The following is a 15697-nucleotide window of genomic DNA, read 5'->3' on the forward strand; positions in this document are numbered from 1 at the left end:
ATGTCGGCCGAATTTAAAAGTCAGTATGAGGAGGAGAGTTGATGAGACAAAGAGCCTTAGACTCCACTCTGTCCAGAAGAGTTGTGTGGGTGGAGCCCCCCTACACGAGATGCATACACCATACGAGGGTGGACAAGGCCCCTGTATATGGATAGCAACTGCGCGGGGGAGAACTGGCGGAGACAATACAGAGCGCCCAACCTCGAGGAAGTTGATTTAGCGAGAGAGGAGATGTGAAGTTTCCAGTTGAAATTTTGAGTTAAGGATAGACCGAAGATGTTTAGCGTTGAAGGTGACAGCTGAGTGTTGTTGAGGAATAGTGGATAGGTGTTTGGAAGTTTGTGTTGTGTGGACAGGTGGAGAAACTGGGTTTTTGAGGCATTGAAGGACACAAGGTTCCTTTTACCCCAATCGGAAATGATAGCAAGGTGTGAGGCTAAGCGTTCTGCAGCCTCCAGTCTGGAGTCTTGTAATTCATGTTGAGAGGGTCTTCTGTTGATAGAAGTTGAATAATGCAGAGTGGAGTCATCAGCGTATGAGTGGATAAGATAGTTGTTATGGAAAGAAGATCATTGATGAATAACAGGAAGAGAGTGGGTGATGGGACAGAGCCCTGTGGAGCACCACTGTTGATAGGTTTAGGGCAAGGACAGTGACCGTCTACCACCGCAGAGATAGAACGGCCGGAAAGGAAACTGGAGATAAAGAAACAGAGAGGGATAGAATCCAAAAGAGTAAACATGACTCCCTTAGATGCAGTGTGTCCTAAACCTGCCTGATCATGTTCCTGGTTGATGTGTTCCTGCCATGAAGTACAAACCATTGCTATCTGAAGCTCCTCCGCTGCTTCCCTGCCTGTGCTTAGGGCGTCCACACCCTTGGTTGACACACTCACTATTTAACCTCCACTCACGAAGCTTTTTTTGTATTGTTTTGTTTTTTATATAATGAAATGCAAAAATTACAGTTTGCGCCCCCTCCATGTAACGCCTCTTGCCACCCCCTGCCCTGATGCCATAGAACACTGTGTTACTGATGGCCTTGCAACACATGACCATATAATTATGTGTGTGTGTGTGTGTGTGTGTGTGTGTGTGTGTGTGTGTGTGTGTGTGTGTGTGTAGTACAGGGGATCCTTGGGTTAAACATCCTCAACCTACAACGTTTGGAGGTTGCAGCGTAGCCCCCGTACATTATTAAAAATCCTTGTTTCGAGTTACGACACTTGTGTCAAATTACGAACTCCACCTGGGACTATATAATACCAGGCTGCCAGTGAAGGGATATCCAGCACACCAGTACCATGTGGGAAGCACTCCACTATCCACCACAGAAACAGAGAAAGACATGGCACTATATGTTATCAGGCTGCCAGTGAAGGGATATCCAGCACACCAATACCATGTGGGAAGCACTTCACTATCCACCACAGAAACAGAGAAAGACATGGCACTATATGTTACCAGGCTACCAGTGAAGGCAATATCCGTTCCAATCGCAGCGGATGGGTTAATAGTTTGCCAGCCAGTTTTTGTCTCTTTCCTGAACTTGAATTGGGCCAACTTTTTCCCATCACTGGAGGTTCTGAGCTCTTGTTTTTAGTGTTAGTGACTTGCCAACATCACCTCACTCTGCTAGTTCCCAAAACCTATTTAAATACTCTCACTTTGATCACCGTGCAGCCTGTAGCTTAACTTTCCTTCTTCTCAAGTTTGTGTGTCCTGGAATCTCCGGTGTCATGCTTTATATTTGTGTCTTCCCTCAGCCTCTCCAACGCCCATTGCTTCCAGATCTCCTTGAACTCTCACCTCCTGTTTTGTAGTATTGGTGCTTTATCATCAGCTTTCTTAATCCCCATCACCCACTTAAATACTTTTAGTTAGATCACCATGCAATTTATGTACTTTTTTTTTTCTTCAGTTTCTTTGCCCTCAGATCTTTGTCATTTTAAGATCATGGTGTTGTCCTTCACATGTGGCCAGTGAGCAGAGTCACTCGGAGGCGGCAGCAGTGGTTGGTCAGCTGGTGGGCGGGCGAGGCCTCGACCTGCTGATCAACAACACCGGCGTGGCCCGCGCTCCACAGGCATCAACATGGTCAGGTGGCCGCAGGTGGTGGACACCTTCACGGTCAACACTGTGGTGCCCGTCATGCTCTCAAAGGTACACGAAGGCAGGACAATTGTGGCGCCTAGTTTCCTCCTCCTCTTCCTTTTTTCTTGTTCCTCCTTCTTTATCTATCTTTTACTTTTCTTTACCTTCACCCTCTTCTTCCTCTTTTCTTACTATTCTTCAAACACCTGACAGACATGTGATCAGACAGACCCAATTGTGGTTGAGTGTATTATTCAGTTGTTTATCAGTCAGTCAGTAGGGGCATACAGCTGGGGGTGTCACCTCACCTAGAGTCACTTAATAGAGAGAGGCCCGACATAGGCGGCCCTGTGTATAAGGCTGCTGGGCGCCATTTTTGGTTGAGGTATTAAAAACATAATTTTACCGAGTTTGGAAATGGATTTGGCTGCTTTTTAATGTAACAATGCCTTGCTGCCTAGCCTTCGGGTGTAGCAACATGCCACAGAGGGGATACAAAGTGTATAATTTAACTGCAAGGCCGCTGAGAAGACAGACAGGGGTGTGCTAACAGTCAGTCGTCTTGGGAGGAAACCTTCGGTTATGACAGCAAGACACACACACTGCCATTGTGTGTGTCTTGCTGTCATAACCGCCCTCCCTTTGTACTGTCTATGGAAACCATTGTGAGAGAGGCACAGCTACAAGGACTGAAACAATCGTTCACCTCAGGTCCAGACATGATGAGGGAAGCCGTGGCCCTTATGGCCAAAATTATTGGCTGTGATCTCCCCCACAGGGCCCTAGCTGTTACTACAGACTCACACTGGATATTTCACACTCATCAAGGCCACAGTCTAATAGACTGGACGTGTTACAAGAGTTTAGTGAACAGAAGCTAGCTCTTGGTGAACCATACGTAACCTGCCTTGGTAAAACTCTAGAATCACACCCAACGCACTCTAAAAGTTGACAAATTATTTGTTTATATTGTATTTGCTAATCATCACTCTGTTAACCGTTTCCATTATTATTACTCGTTTATGAGATTTTAAAATGCGGGTAAATATTACTATTTCAGCGGTGATAGGCTGGGTTACTATTTGCTCATGTGAAGGCTCTTCAGCTAGGAACTTCAGCTAGGAAAGGGAAAGAAAAACTAACTCTAGGAGTTATATACAGGCCACCCAACCTTAACAGGCAGGACACGAGTATATTACTACAGGAGATTGGCAGGGTGAGTATGAGTAGAAATGTCTGCGTAATGGGGGACTTTAATTATAGGAATATAGACTGGGAAGATCTAGTGGGTGACCTGGAAGCCGAGGACTTTCTTGAAGTTATACAAGATAATTTCCTTAAGCAGGTAGTTACTGAGCCTACCAGAGGAGATAACATATTAGACTTAGTCCTAACCAATAATGGGAACTTGCTACGTGAGTTGGAGGTGGACGGAGAGTTAGGAAATAGTGATCACAGAACGGTTCGTTTTAGCTTAGACTGGGCGGTAACCCGCGAACCAAACCCAGTGTTAGTGCCAGATTTTAGAAGAGCAAACTACGAGGGGCTTCGAAGACATCTTGAAGGGGTAAACTGGGATAATTTAGGGATTCATGAGGGCCAGAACTGCAGATTGGAGAGCCAGGAGAACCAGGTAGAAATGTCTTACAATAATTTAGTTAGAGTAATAGTAGAGGGGCAAGAACAGCATATACCACAGCGAACACTTAGAAAAGAAAACAATGATCCTAAGTGGATGACTCGTGGACTAAAACACGAGATTGGGTTAAAGAAGGGAATTTATCAGAAAATAAAGAATGGGGAAACACATCTCAGGGGCCGGTACGTCGAACTATCTAGATTAGTTAAGAAAAACACCAGGATAGCAAAAAAGAACTATGAGATGAAAGTAGCAAATGAGGCGAAAAGTAATCCTAAGGGCTTCTTTCAGATGTATAGAACAAAAACACGGGAGAAAATTGGACCGCTGAAAACAAACACAGGGGAGCTAGTATAAAATTACAAAAATATGAGCACATTGTTGAACGACTACTTCCTTTCAGTATTCACACAGGAGGATCGAACGACTATACCGGAAAGAGTTCAGGTGTACGAGGGCGGGGATGGCGATAAATTGAGGGATATAATCATTACCAGGCAAGTAGTTCAGGATGAGATAGATAAGCTTAAGAAGAACAAGTCGCCAGGTCCTGACGGGATATTTCCGAGGGTGTTAAAGGAGTTAGGTGATGTAATCAGTGACCCACTAACCGACATCTTTAAGATGTCGGTAAATACTGGCTATGTGCCGAGCCTATGGAAAGTAGCTAATGTGACGCCGATTTTTAAAAAGGGGGACAGGTCAGTTGCTTCAAACTATCGCCCAATTAGCTTAACATCGGTTATACCGTTATAGGGAAGATGCTGGAGTCCATAATAGCCAGGAACATTCGGGAGCATTTAGAGAAACATAGCTTAATTCACGACTCGCAGCATGGGTTCACAAAAGGTAGATCATGCCTCACCAATCTCTTGTTCTTCTACAATAAAGTATTTGAGGCGGTTGACAGAGATGAAAATTATGATGTAATCTATCTTGATTTTAGTAAAGCGTTTGACAAAGTTCCTCACCAACGACTGTTGCTTAACCCTAGAACGCTAACCATGGGTATGAGGTACCCATGCGAATGACGTCATTGCCATTGTGTATGGTTCCGGTGCTCTGAGGGTACCCACCTCCTCAGTAGCTTCATGTGCCCGCTTGACAGTGTAGGGGAAGGTCACGTTGTCTCGCTCTCTCTGCTCACCTTCGTTGTAGGCCTACATTCGGGTGCGGCATACCCATGGTTGGTGATACAGGGTGTTGTACATTGTTTACGTACTTTTTTAGTGATCACCTGTGCAGTGGATCACAGGACCTGGGAGGCCATACAAGAATTTTGGAAGCCATCGGATGATAAAATTTTTTATGAAATTTTTTTTTTTTTAAATTTTTGAACATTTTTCCTATTTTTAGTAACATTTTTCAGTACCTGATTTTCATACCAAAACAATACGTTTTTCAGTTCTTCTTAATGTTAAGTCAAGATACAAAGTTTGAAGTCCCTTCATGTAACTTTATTCCATTAAAACTTTACATTTAATTTTATTTATTTTTTTTCAAAATTGGGTATGATGTACCCATGGTTAGTAGTGGTGTGACTTTTTCTAAGGTTAGTGTTCTAGGGTTAAATTACAGGCTCACGGAGTAGAGGGTAAAGTTTTGAACTGGGTCAAGGCGTGGCTTAGCAATAGGAAGCAAAGAGTGCAAATCAATGGTAAAAGATCTGGGTGGGGATGTGTTACGAGTGGGGTCCCACAAGGTTCGGTATTAGGTCCACTTTTGTTTATTATTTATATCAATGACTTAGATACAGGAATTAGTAGTGATGTTAGTAAATTTGCAGATGATACCAAGATCGGTAGAGTAATTGAGTCGGATCAGGACGCTAGTATTCTCCAAGGTGAACTCAACAGATTATATGACTGGGCGGATAAATGGCAGATGGAGTTCAATGTAGGGAAGTGCAGTATTCTGAGTGTAGGTAGGAACAACCCCTCACATAACTATTGCTTAAATGACACTCTCAAAAGTAGGTCTGGGTGCGAGAGGGATTTAGGGGTCTTAGTGAGCTCTGATCTCCGTCCAAGGGCACAATGCATTCAAGCTAGAAATCGAGCTAATAGGGTACTGGGATTTATTTCAAGGAGCGTAAGCAACAGAAGCCCCGAAGTCTTCCTCAAACTATATTTAGCATTAGTTAGACCTCATCTTGACTATGCGGTTCAGTTCTGGTCACCTTACTACAGAATGGATATCAAAATGTTAGAATCGGTGCAGAGGAGAATGACTAAGATGATTCAGGGGTTGAGAAACTTGCCATACGAGGGAAGACTCAAACATGATCGAGGTTTATAAATGGATGAAGGGCTTTAATAAGGGAGACATTCATAAGGTTTTGTTGGTAAGAGAACCGGGTAGGACACGAAGTAACGGGTTTAAACTGGATAAATTCAGATTCAACAGGGACATAGGCAAAAATTGGTTTACTAACAGGGTGGTGGATGAGTGGAATAGGCTTAGCAGTCATGTGGTGAGTGCCAATACAATTGTCACATTCAAAAATAGACTAGATAAATTCATGGACAGCGATATTAGGTGGGGTTAAATACACGGGAGCTTAGGGTCAAAGGAGCTGCCTCGTACAGGCCTACCGGCCTCTTGTAGACTCCTGCGTTCTTATGTTCTTATGTTCTTATGTAACTCCTCTGGCTTGGGTTATAAGTCCATCTTTATTTAGTAGCCTAATGTATAAGGCTGCATGGTCTTCATTTTCATGGGTACCAATGTCATTATAATATGCTGAAGACATTTTCCTACAGTATTCTCTAAACCTGTTTTGACCCTCAAGCAAAATGAAACACGTTTACATGGCCTTAGTAGTTTACTGTATTATTTTTTTAATCAATAATAAGTATCTAAATGAAATTAAATGTTATTGAATTATAATCATTGATGACTTATCTTCACAATACCTTGGAATCGCACAGAAGATTTATTGCAGCAATAGTGTGTGTGTGTGTGTGTGTGTGTGTGTGTGTGTGTGTGTGTGTTAACACAATAAAGAGAGCAGCCCGGCGAGTAATGGAATCAGGACCCCCTCCACCCCCAGATAATTAGTTTACACTAATTTTCTCTCCATATGCTAAAGTTTACTGCAAGCAGGTAACGGAAAGGAAGCAACGTGCCTTTGCATTGATGGAGCTTGGGTAGTGTGTCGGCCACGTGGCCCATGACAAGTATATCAAGGCTCATGACGTTCAGGAGGCAGCGTCCCTCCCTGCAGGCAAGGGTCAGGTGATGAAGGGATATGTAGGTAATAGAAAGACTTCCCCAACTGCTGCCGATAATGTTTTACAGCGATAAGTAATGTTAAATCCATCCATCACAGCAGCAACACTCAAAGAGAAGCACCCAAACTTGTGTGAAGTTTCTCGGTACCCTCTGAGCGCTGCCGCCTCTCAAGGTCGTCAGCAGCCCGCTTGACACACATATATCACAGGCTACGTGGGTTACTGAGTGCCTATACTGAGACAGTGGCTGATCGTAAGGCTAATAATAATCCCCTGTCACCTTCTAACGGCACATTCCAACGGCTGATGACCAAATTATGGTAAAGTATAAGGGCGTAATGGTGGGTTGGCGATACCTGTTGATGTAGACACAAACTGTCTCTTATTTATTTTCCCACAGCTCGTTGGCTGCCGGCTCCCTGCTGGCTGTTAGGGGAAGGTGTGAAGGTTTGACACAAGTGTGCTCAGTTTCAGTGAACGACCCGTATGGCTGTGAAACAGAAATACAAAAGAGAGCGTGTGCTAGCATTTGAAAAGCGCGGCGAAAACAGGGCCAATAATGGCATCCAAATCTTAGGTTGTTGGAACTCTCTCTATCAAGGGACTCTAACCTCGCCCACCCTGCCACCCCTTCCCTGGCCATCCCTCCGGGCAAGTCTTTATACAGGGCCCTTCCCATGTGAAGTACCTCATGGTAGGATCCATTGGCCTCCTCCACTTTAGATTGTCTCTTGGTGCCCCTGGAACCAGGGCCATGGAGACCAACACACAATGTGGCCTGAAGCAACATTAAAGTCATTCAAGACAAGAGAGGAGGCAGTGGCTGAGTGGTTAGCGTGACACTCCCATGTTTGCCACGTTGTGGATGATGTGGGCTAGAATCCGCCGCTACCACCTGGGAATTTTTCAGTCACCGCTGAGTGGCCTGAGCCTACCCACATGCTGTCCTGAAGACCACCCATCAACCCGGACTCTACAAGAACTGTACAAGTGCATCAAGAATGAGCTCGGGGGGCAGCATGAGCCAACTATAGACGGCGGCACCATAAACACCTGCCTGCGCCATAACAGGCTTGGGCCGACCACCAGGCCCAACCAAGAAAGCCTACTGGCACTACAGGCCAGGACGTAGAGGGGGCACTATAAGTGTTTCCCACCTATCAGTAGCAGCACACAGTGTGAATAGACATGAAGCTCCAGGTGCCTCAGACTCACCTGTACTACACACTCAGCCAGTCGCCCCAACAACAAATGCTACAGTTGGCTGGAGGTGCCTAGAGCCACCCCCTAGACACTCACCTTTGGTCAATCTATATGCGCCCTTCAGAGTAGTGCCGGGGCTCTAAAGAGCATGGGATCAGTCACTATGATTCTCAAAGATGACCAGGAAACAGATGTGTGATGAGACTTACAGGAAACACTATTTAACAGATAACTGGAGGAGGGAAAGGAAGGGATGGTGTGATATCTGGCAAAGCTTCATAACCTCTGCATCACTCTGTATAAAGGACTAGCTGAGGAGTGAAGGGTGTAGTATCAGGCCGGGCTTCATGCAGTACACCATGTAATAAACTAATATTAAAGCCTTGATATAATGTACTAATTGACAGGTGAAGGGAAGGGATGGTGTAGTAAATGGCAGGACTGTATACATAAGTTCTCTATTTAACAAACCAATTACCAGAGCACCAAGTCTCCTACCCTGAAGCAAATCACAGTAATGCTTAAGTATAACACCTCTTCTCTTCTTTCATTCTCAGCAGTAACCAGGAAGCTGATGTGTCATGAGACTTACAGTAAACTGTGTAACAGACTCATTGGGGATGAAGATAAGGGGGGGTGTCATACCTGGCAGAGCTTCCTTCATACAGTAACCTGTGTAACAGACTCATTGGGGGTGAAGGGAAGGGGCGGTGTCATACCTGGTAGAGCTTCCTTCAAACAGTAAACTGTGTAACAGACTCATTGGGGTGAAGGGAAGGGGCGGTGTCATACCTGGCAGAGCTTCCTTCAAACAGTAACCTGTGTAACAGACTCATTGGGGGTGAAGGGAAGGGGCAGTGTCATACCTGGCAGAGCTTCCTTCATACAGTAAACTGTGGAACAGACTCATTGCTTTTTTATTTCATTCCCTTTCCTTGCCTGCTCTTTTTCTTCCCGCTTTTCCTTTTACTTTCCCAATACTTCCTTTCCTTCTCTTCCTTTCTTTCCTTTCTTTTTCTATTACGGTAAACTACTTTTCTATCACAGACTCATTGCATTTTTAATTCATTCCCTTTCCTTGCCTGCTCCTTTTCTTCCTTCCTTTCCTTTTACTTTCTGTTTATTTCCTTCCCTTCTCTTCCTCTCTTTTCTATTACAGTCTCACATCCTGAAGCCCTAAGTCTGGCAGATGACAGCAATGCTTAACTCTAATGCCTACTCTATTCTCTCAGGCTTTGCTTCATCAACTGAAGGCTGCGGAGGGGAGCGACCTGTGGGTGCGGCGAGCGGCCGTCAGCAACATGTCCTCAATCCTCGGCTCCATCCAGAACAACGACCGAGGTGGACTCTACCCGTACAGGGCCAGCAAGGTACTTCAGAGCTTGTCTCCTGAAATGTCATAATTATATAAGGAAATGCTAAAGAAAGGAATGAAAAAAAAAAAATGAGGTTGCAGTTATGGATAAAATTTAATACATCTCAGCCAGACGTTATATTCGTCCTGATTTACGAATTACAGTTTGGCTTTGGTTAACTCTTGCATCAGAAAGTTGGACAGCATAGGGCTTGAGGAAAAAGTCTTGGGTAGAGAGGCCACATGAAGGGTCTCTAAAAGCATTCAGTTGCTATGCTTTTCTTAACCTGGTAGCAGCGGGGATCATGTTTCTTAATGGTCCCTCCAAGCGAGAAAAATGAGAAAAAATCACCCCTCACTCAAACCATTTCATAATATATACCAAAGGATTTGTGATCAGATTATGTATCATTTGTTTTGGGGGGTTTATATCATGGCACAAATTTGGCCTGTCGCTGCTACACGGTAAAGCCACAAATTTGGCCCATCACTGCTACACGGTAAAGCCACAAATTTGGCACATCGCTGCTTCACGGTAAAGCCACAAATTTGACCCGTCGCTGCTACACGGTAAAGTGACAAATTTGACCCGTCACTGTTACACGGTAAAGCCACAAATTTGTCCCATCGCTGCTACCGGGTTAAGAGTATACAGCATGAAAATAGCATTGCAAGGTGATGGCAAGTGGAGTAACACTGTGGGAGACTTTGATGAGGGTGATGAGGCCCACTAAGGTATATTTGTACAAAGGTTAGTGCCATGGAAAAGAAGGGAAGAGAAGGAAATGAAACGTAAGGAAAGGGAAGGGAAGGAAAGGGAAGGGAAGGGAAGGGAACAGAAGGGAAGGGAAGGAAAGGAAACGCAAGGAAAGAAAAACAAAGGGAAGGGAAGGGAAGGGAAGGGAAGGAAAGGAAACGAAAGGAAAGAAAAACAAAGGGAAGGGAAGGGAAGGGAAGGGAACAGAAGGGAAGGAAAGGAAACGCAAGGAAAGAAAAACAAAGGGAAGGGAAGGGAAAGGAAGGGAAGGGAAGGGAAGGAAAGGAAACGTAAGGAAAGAAAAACAAAGGGAAGGGAAGGGAAGGGAAGGAAAGGAAACGTAAGGAAAGAAAAACAAAGGGAAGGGAAGGAAAGGAAACGTAAGGAAAGAAAAACAAAGGGAAGGGAAGGGAAGGGAACAGAAGGGAAGGAAAGGAAACGTAAGGAAAGAAAAACAAAGGGAAGGGAAGGCAAGGCAAGGAAAGGAAACAAAAGCAAAGACAAACAAAGGAAATGCAAGGAAAGGAAACGTAAGGAAAGAAAAACAAAGGGAAGGGAAGGGAAGGGAAGGAAAGGAAACGCAAGGAAAGAAAAACAAAGGGAAGGGAAGGAAAGGAAACGTAAGGAAAGAAAAACAAAGGGAAGGGAAGGAAAGGAAACGTAAGGAAAGAAAAACAAAGGGAAGGGAAGGAAAGGAAACGCAAGGAAAGAAAAACAAAGGGAAGGGAAGGAAAGGAAACGTAAGGAAAGAAAAACAAAGGGAAGGGAAGGAAAGGAAACGTAAGGAAAGAAAAACAAAGGGAAGGGAAGGGAAGGGAACAGAAGGGAAGGAAAGGAAACGCAAGGAAAGAAAAACAAAGGGAAGGGAAGGAAAGGAAACGCAAGGAAAGAAAAACAAAGGGAAGGGAAGGAAAGGAAACGCAAGGAAAGAAAAACAAAGGGAAGGGAAGGAAAGGAAACGTAAGGAAAGAAAAACAAAGGGAAGGGAAGGAAAGGAAACGTAAGGAAAGAAAAACAAAGGGAAGGGAAGGGAAGGGAACAGAAGGGAAGGAAAGGAAACGTAAGGAAAGAAAAACAAAGGGAAGGGAAGGGAAGGGAACAGAAGGGAAGGGAAGGAAAGGAAACGCAAGGAAAGAAAAACAAAGGGAAGGGAAGGGAAGGGAAGGGAAGGGAAGGGAAGGAAACGTAAGGAAAGAAAAGCAAAGGGAAGGGAAGGGAAGGAAAGGAAACGTAAGGAAAGAAAAGCAAAGGGAAGGGAAGGGAAGGGAAGGGAAGGAAAGGAAACGTAAGGAAAGAAAAGCAAAGGGAAGGGAAGGGAAGGGAACAGAAGGGAAGGGAAGGAAAGGAAACGTAAGGAAAGAAAAGCAAAGGGAAGGGAAGGGAAGGGAAGGGAAGGGAAGGAAACGTAAGGAAAGAAAAGCAAAGGGAAGGGAAGGGAAGGGAAGGGAAGGGAAGGAAAGGAAACGAAAGGAAAGAAAAACAAAGGGAAGGGAAGGGAAGGGAAGGGAACAGAAGGGAAGGAAAGGAAACGTAAGGAAAGAAAAACAAAGGGAAGGGAAGGGAAGGGAAGGGAAGTGAAGGGAAGGAAAGGAAACGAAAGGAAAGAAAAACAAAGGGAAGGGAAGGGAACAGAAGGGAAGGAAAGGAAACGTAAGGAAAGAAAAACAAAGGGAAGGGAAGGGAAGGGAAGGGAAGGAAAGGAAACGAAAGGAAAGAAAAACAAAAGGAAGGGAAGGGAAGGAAAGGAAACGAAAGGAAAGAAACACAAAGGGAAGGGAAGGGAACAGAACAGAAGGGAAGGAAAGGAAACGAAAGGAAAGGAAAGAAAAAAGGAAAGGAAAGGAAAAAGGAAGGGAAAGGAAAAAAAATAACGTAATAGAAAAATAAAGGAAGAGGAGAGAAGGAAATAGAGGGAAAGGAAAAGGAAGAAAAAGAGCAGGAAAGGAAAGGGAATAAGATAAAAAGAAAACAGTAGAAAAAAATAAGAGAAGGGAAGGGACGGGAAACAGAATGAAGAGACCAAGGTTGTAACGCGTCCATCTGAGAATTACCTTAAACCCCTTTGAGACGTAGGTTGGTATTCTGGCACGCATCCGCCTCTCACGTCAACTCTTCCCAAAGGCCAAACAGTAGATTGATGGGGTTCTCCTGAGTGATGGTCTCGTGTAAAAGTCCCCCTCCAGCAAGGTTGTGACGAGTCCTTTTGAGGAACAATTTTAACAACCTTTGAGAAGTAGGTCGGTATTCTCAGACTTCCGCTTCTCACGTCAACTCTTTCCAAAGGCCACAAAGGAGATCAATTGCATCCTCATGAGTCTTCTTCCATATTCATGATGCAGAAGCCTCGTCAAACTATCACCAAGGTCATAAAACTACCCATGGAAATGCCCACAACTCTTATGAGAACCTTTTCAAATGGGTGTGTTTGGGCACTTGAATGTCTCCCAGCAGGATCGGCTGACTTGCCCCAGCCGTGAGTTACGTGGGTGCCCCTTGGCCTCCTCCACGCAGGGTTTTCTCGTACAGACAACCCCGTGAGCAGGATCAACATCCAGGAGGCGTGCCACGTGCCCATATACCTGGAGTTGGCGTTCACGGACTAAGCTGGCAACAGGCCTCGATTCAGTTTCCTGGAATAGTCGCTGGTTTGATACGAGGTCATTCCAGCAATACCCTGTGATCCTGCGAAGGCACTTGGCACCAAAGGCATCGACGCGCCTCTCCACGTCACTGTTCAGTGTCTGTGTGGGCCAGGCCCGTCTGTTGAGTGACTTCCTGGTGAGACCCACCATTGTCATGCACTGTGCTACCAAGGTATGTGAAACATCTGGGGACTTGGACATCCTAACCACATGCATGGACAGACTGAACTGTGTCATCCAGAAAGCCTCCAAACACCTGGACCTTGGTTCTGGCCCAGGAGGCCTTCAGCCCCAGCAGCTACAGGTCCTAAACACTGAGAGCCATCATCAGAACCTCCAGCAATTCTGAGAAAAGTGTATACAGCATCATCAGCAAAAACAAGATCAGTGACCGTGATGTGCGAAGCAAGGTGTCCCAAAGCTTGGTGCACTAGTGTAGACCATGGGCAGTATTACACATGAACAACATGTGTCCTCAAGGCCTCCTGCTTACATCTGTGAATGGATGACATGTCTACATCTGGGAAAACAGACCAAGGTGAAAACAAAGGAGTTGGGAAACTGCCTGTAATGTGCCATTCCCTCAAAGAGAAGAAATATTTTAAAAAAAGATCAAATTTAGTTTCCGGTGTCTTTTATTTGCCTCTCAAAAGAAATGAAGTGATAGGGAGAAGGAAATACAATAGGAGGAATCAATGCTGCTCCAGAGTTTGCCAGTGAAAGGTATGAATGATTTTTTTTTTCTTTTTTTTTTTTATGTCGTGGCCTATTGCGCCGGTAGGCTTCTTCCCAGTGGATCCTGATGGTCGGTCCAAGGCTTCTTCCCGGTGGGGCCTGAAGGTCGGCCCAGCCCGTTCTGCCACAGGCGAGTTTTATAGTGGCGCCATCCTGCATTGGCTCATGCTGCCCTCCCAGAGCTCATCTTTAATCCTAGACTCTAGAGTCCGGGTTGATAGGTGGTCTTCTGGACAGCATGTGGGTAGTTTTTAAGGCACTCGGCGGCAGCTGAAAAATCCCAGCTTGGTGGCACCGGGCGGGGATTGAACTCGTGTCGTCCTGAACGCGGTGCCCACGCTATCCATTCAGCCCACTGGTCAGCTCTTGCATAGTTAGTAAGGGATGAAAGAGTGGAAGTAATGTTTAACTCTTTCACTGATATATATGTTCTTTTTTTTATAGGACCTTACTGCATAGAATGTCATAGGCTACTATACTTGGCGCCTCCCATGACTTTATCCATTCCTCTCCTCCCAGACGGCTCCCAACGCAATCACCAAGTTCCTGAGCATTGACCTGAGGGACAGCAACACCCTGGTGGGCAGCGTGTGGCCCGGCTGGGTGCAGACTGATATGAGTGGCCGCAACGCTCCCCTCACACCGGCACAGAGCATTGCCAACATCTGCATCTTCTCGGCCCTATGAACGATGCACACCACGGACAGTTTTACCAGCAGGACGGCACCAAGCTACCCTGGTGATTGCTGTTTGTCGAGGTGATTCCGTTTTCTCTTGTCTGGTGCACTCTTTTCACTTTTTATTTTTCAACAGTAGAGGAGACAAGAAATAGGCTTAGCAGTCATGTGGTGAGTGCCAATACAATTGTCACATTCAAAAATAGACTAGATAAATTCATGGACAGCGATATTAGGTGGGGTTAGATACACGGGAGCTTAGGGTCAAAGGAGCTGCCTCGTACAGGCCTACCGGCCTCTTGTAGACTCCTGCGTTCTTATGTTCTTATGTTCTTATGTAATGCACAAAAAGAAAAACTACGCTGGTGATTGCTGGGTGTCAAGAGGGTAATATTGTTTTCCTCCTTTCTGGTACAGTATTTTGTTTGTTCATTATTTTCTACAGTGGAGAAGACAGGAACAAGGTTGAACTAATGCATTGCAAGAAAAACTACCCCGGTGATTGCTGGGTGTCAAGAGGGTAATATTGTTTTCCTCCTTTCTGGTACAGTATTTTGTTTGTTCATTATTTTCTACAGTGGAGAAGACAGGAACAAGGTTGAACTAATGCATTGCAAGAAAAACTACCCCGGTGATTGCTGGGCGTCAAGGTAATTCTGCTTGGCTCTCTTCTAGTCTAGTGCCTTCCTTTTCTACTACTCCAGGGAATGACCCAAGCGTATGAAACCCTTGTTAAATATGTGAGCTTGGGCACCAAAATGCTTAAAAAGAATGGCCATACAGTAAGTACCCATTACTGTAAGTCCTAACATACTCATTATTGATCGAAAGTAATATTTCAGATGGTTGTGCTGCTAGCTAGAGGCCGCCAAGGACCTGAGAACAGCATGCAGGCTCAACACTGCTGGACAGACCAACACAAGTGGCTCGGGAAGTGCAGCCGTCCAGGCCGGTGTGAGCCTTGCTGTGTTGTGCCAAACTCTGTGTACATAAGACAGAAATAAGTTGTGCAGTGTGAAAAGCCATTAGGTAGTGTAGTATCTGTACATTTCCGTAAATAAAGACTGATGCAATATTTTCACATCATGCTGCCTGTTGAGAAAAGGAAAGGCTCACAGAATAGCGGGGAAAGTAATGGAATGAACTGAGGCTTGTTTGATATGTAGGAAATAACTGAGTTTAAATCATCATTAGTAACCTGACTGGGCCTTTGTAATGAAAGGGGTTCCACAAGGCTCTGTATTGGGTCCTCTGTTTATTATTTATGTTGGTGACTTGGGTTTGAAAATAACACCAGATTTTTGAAGCAACATGTTAGTATTTATTAAGAGTTTTGTGGCTTGCTTGACTTTTTACTCCATTTT

At 44.9% G+C, this 15697-nt stretch overlaps 1 pseudogene; it reads left to right on the forward strand.

The window, feature by feature from the left end:
- LOC126995026 (C-factor-like) lies at positions 1–14810 on the forward strand (annotated as a pseudogene).
- Positions 14811–15697: the final 887 nt, after the last annotated feature.

This window comes from Eriocheir sinensis, unplaced genomic scaffold (genome assembly GCF_024679095.1).
Source record: "Eriocheir sinensis breed Jianghai 21 unplaced genomic scaffold, ASM2467909v1 Scaffold962, whole genome shotgun sequence".
Taxonomy (NCBI): Eukaryota; Metazoa; Arthropoda; class Malacostraca; order Decapoda; family Varunidae; genus Eriocheir; species Eriocheir sinensis.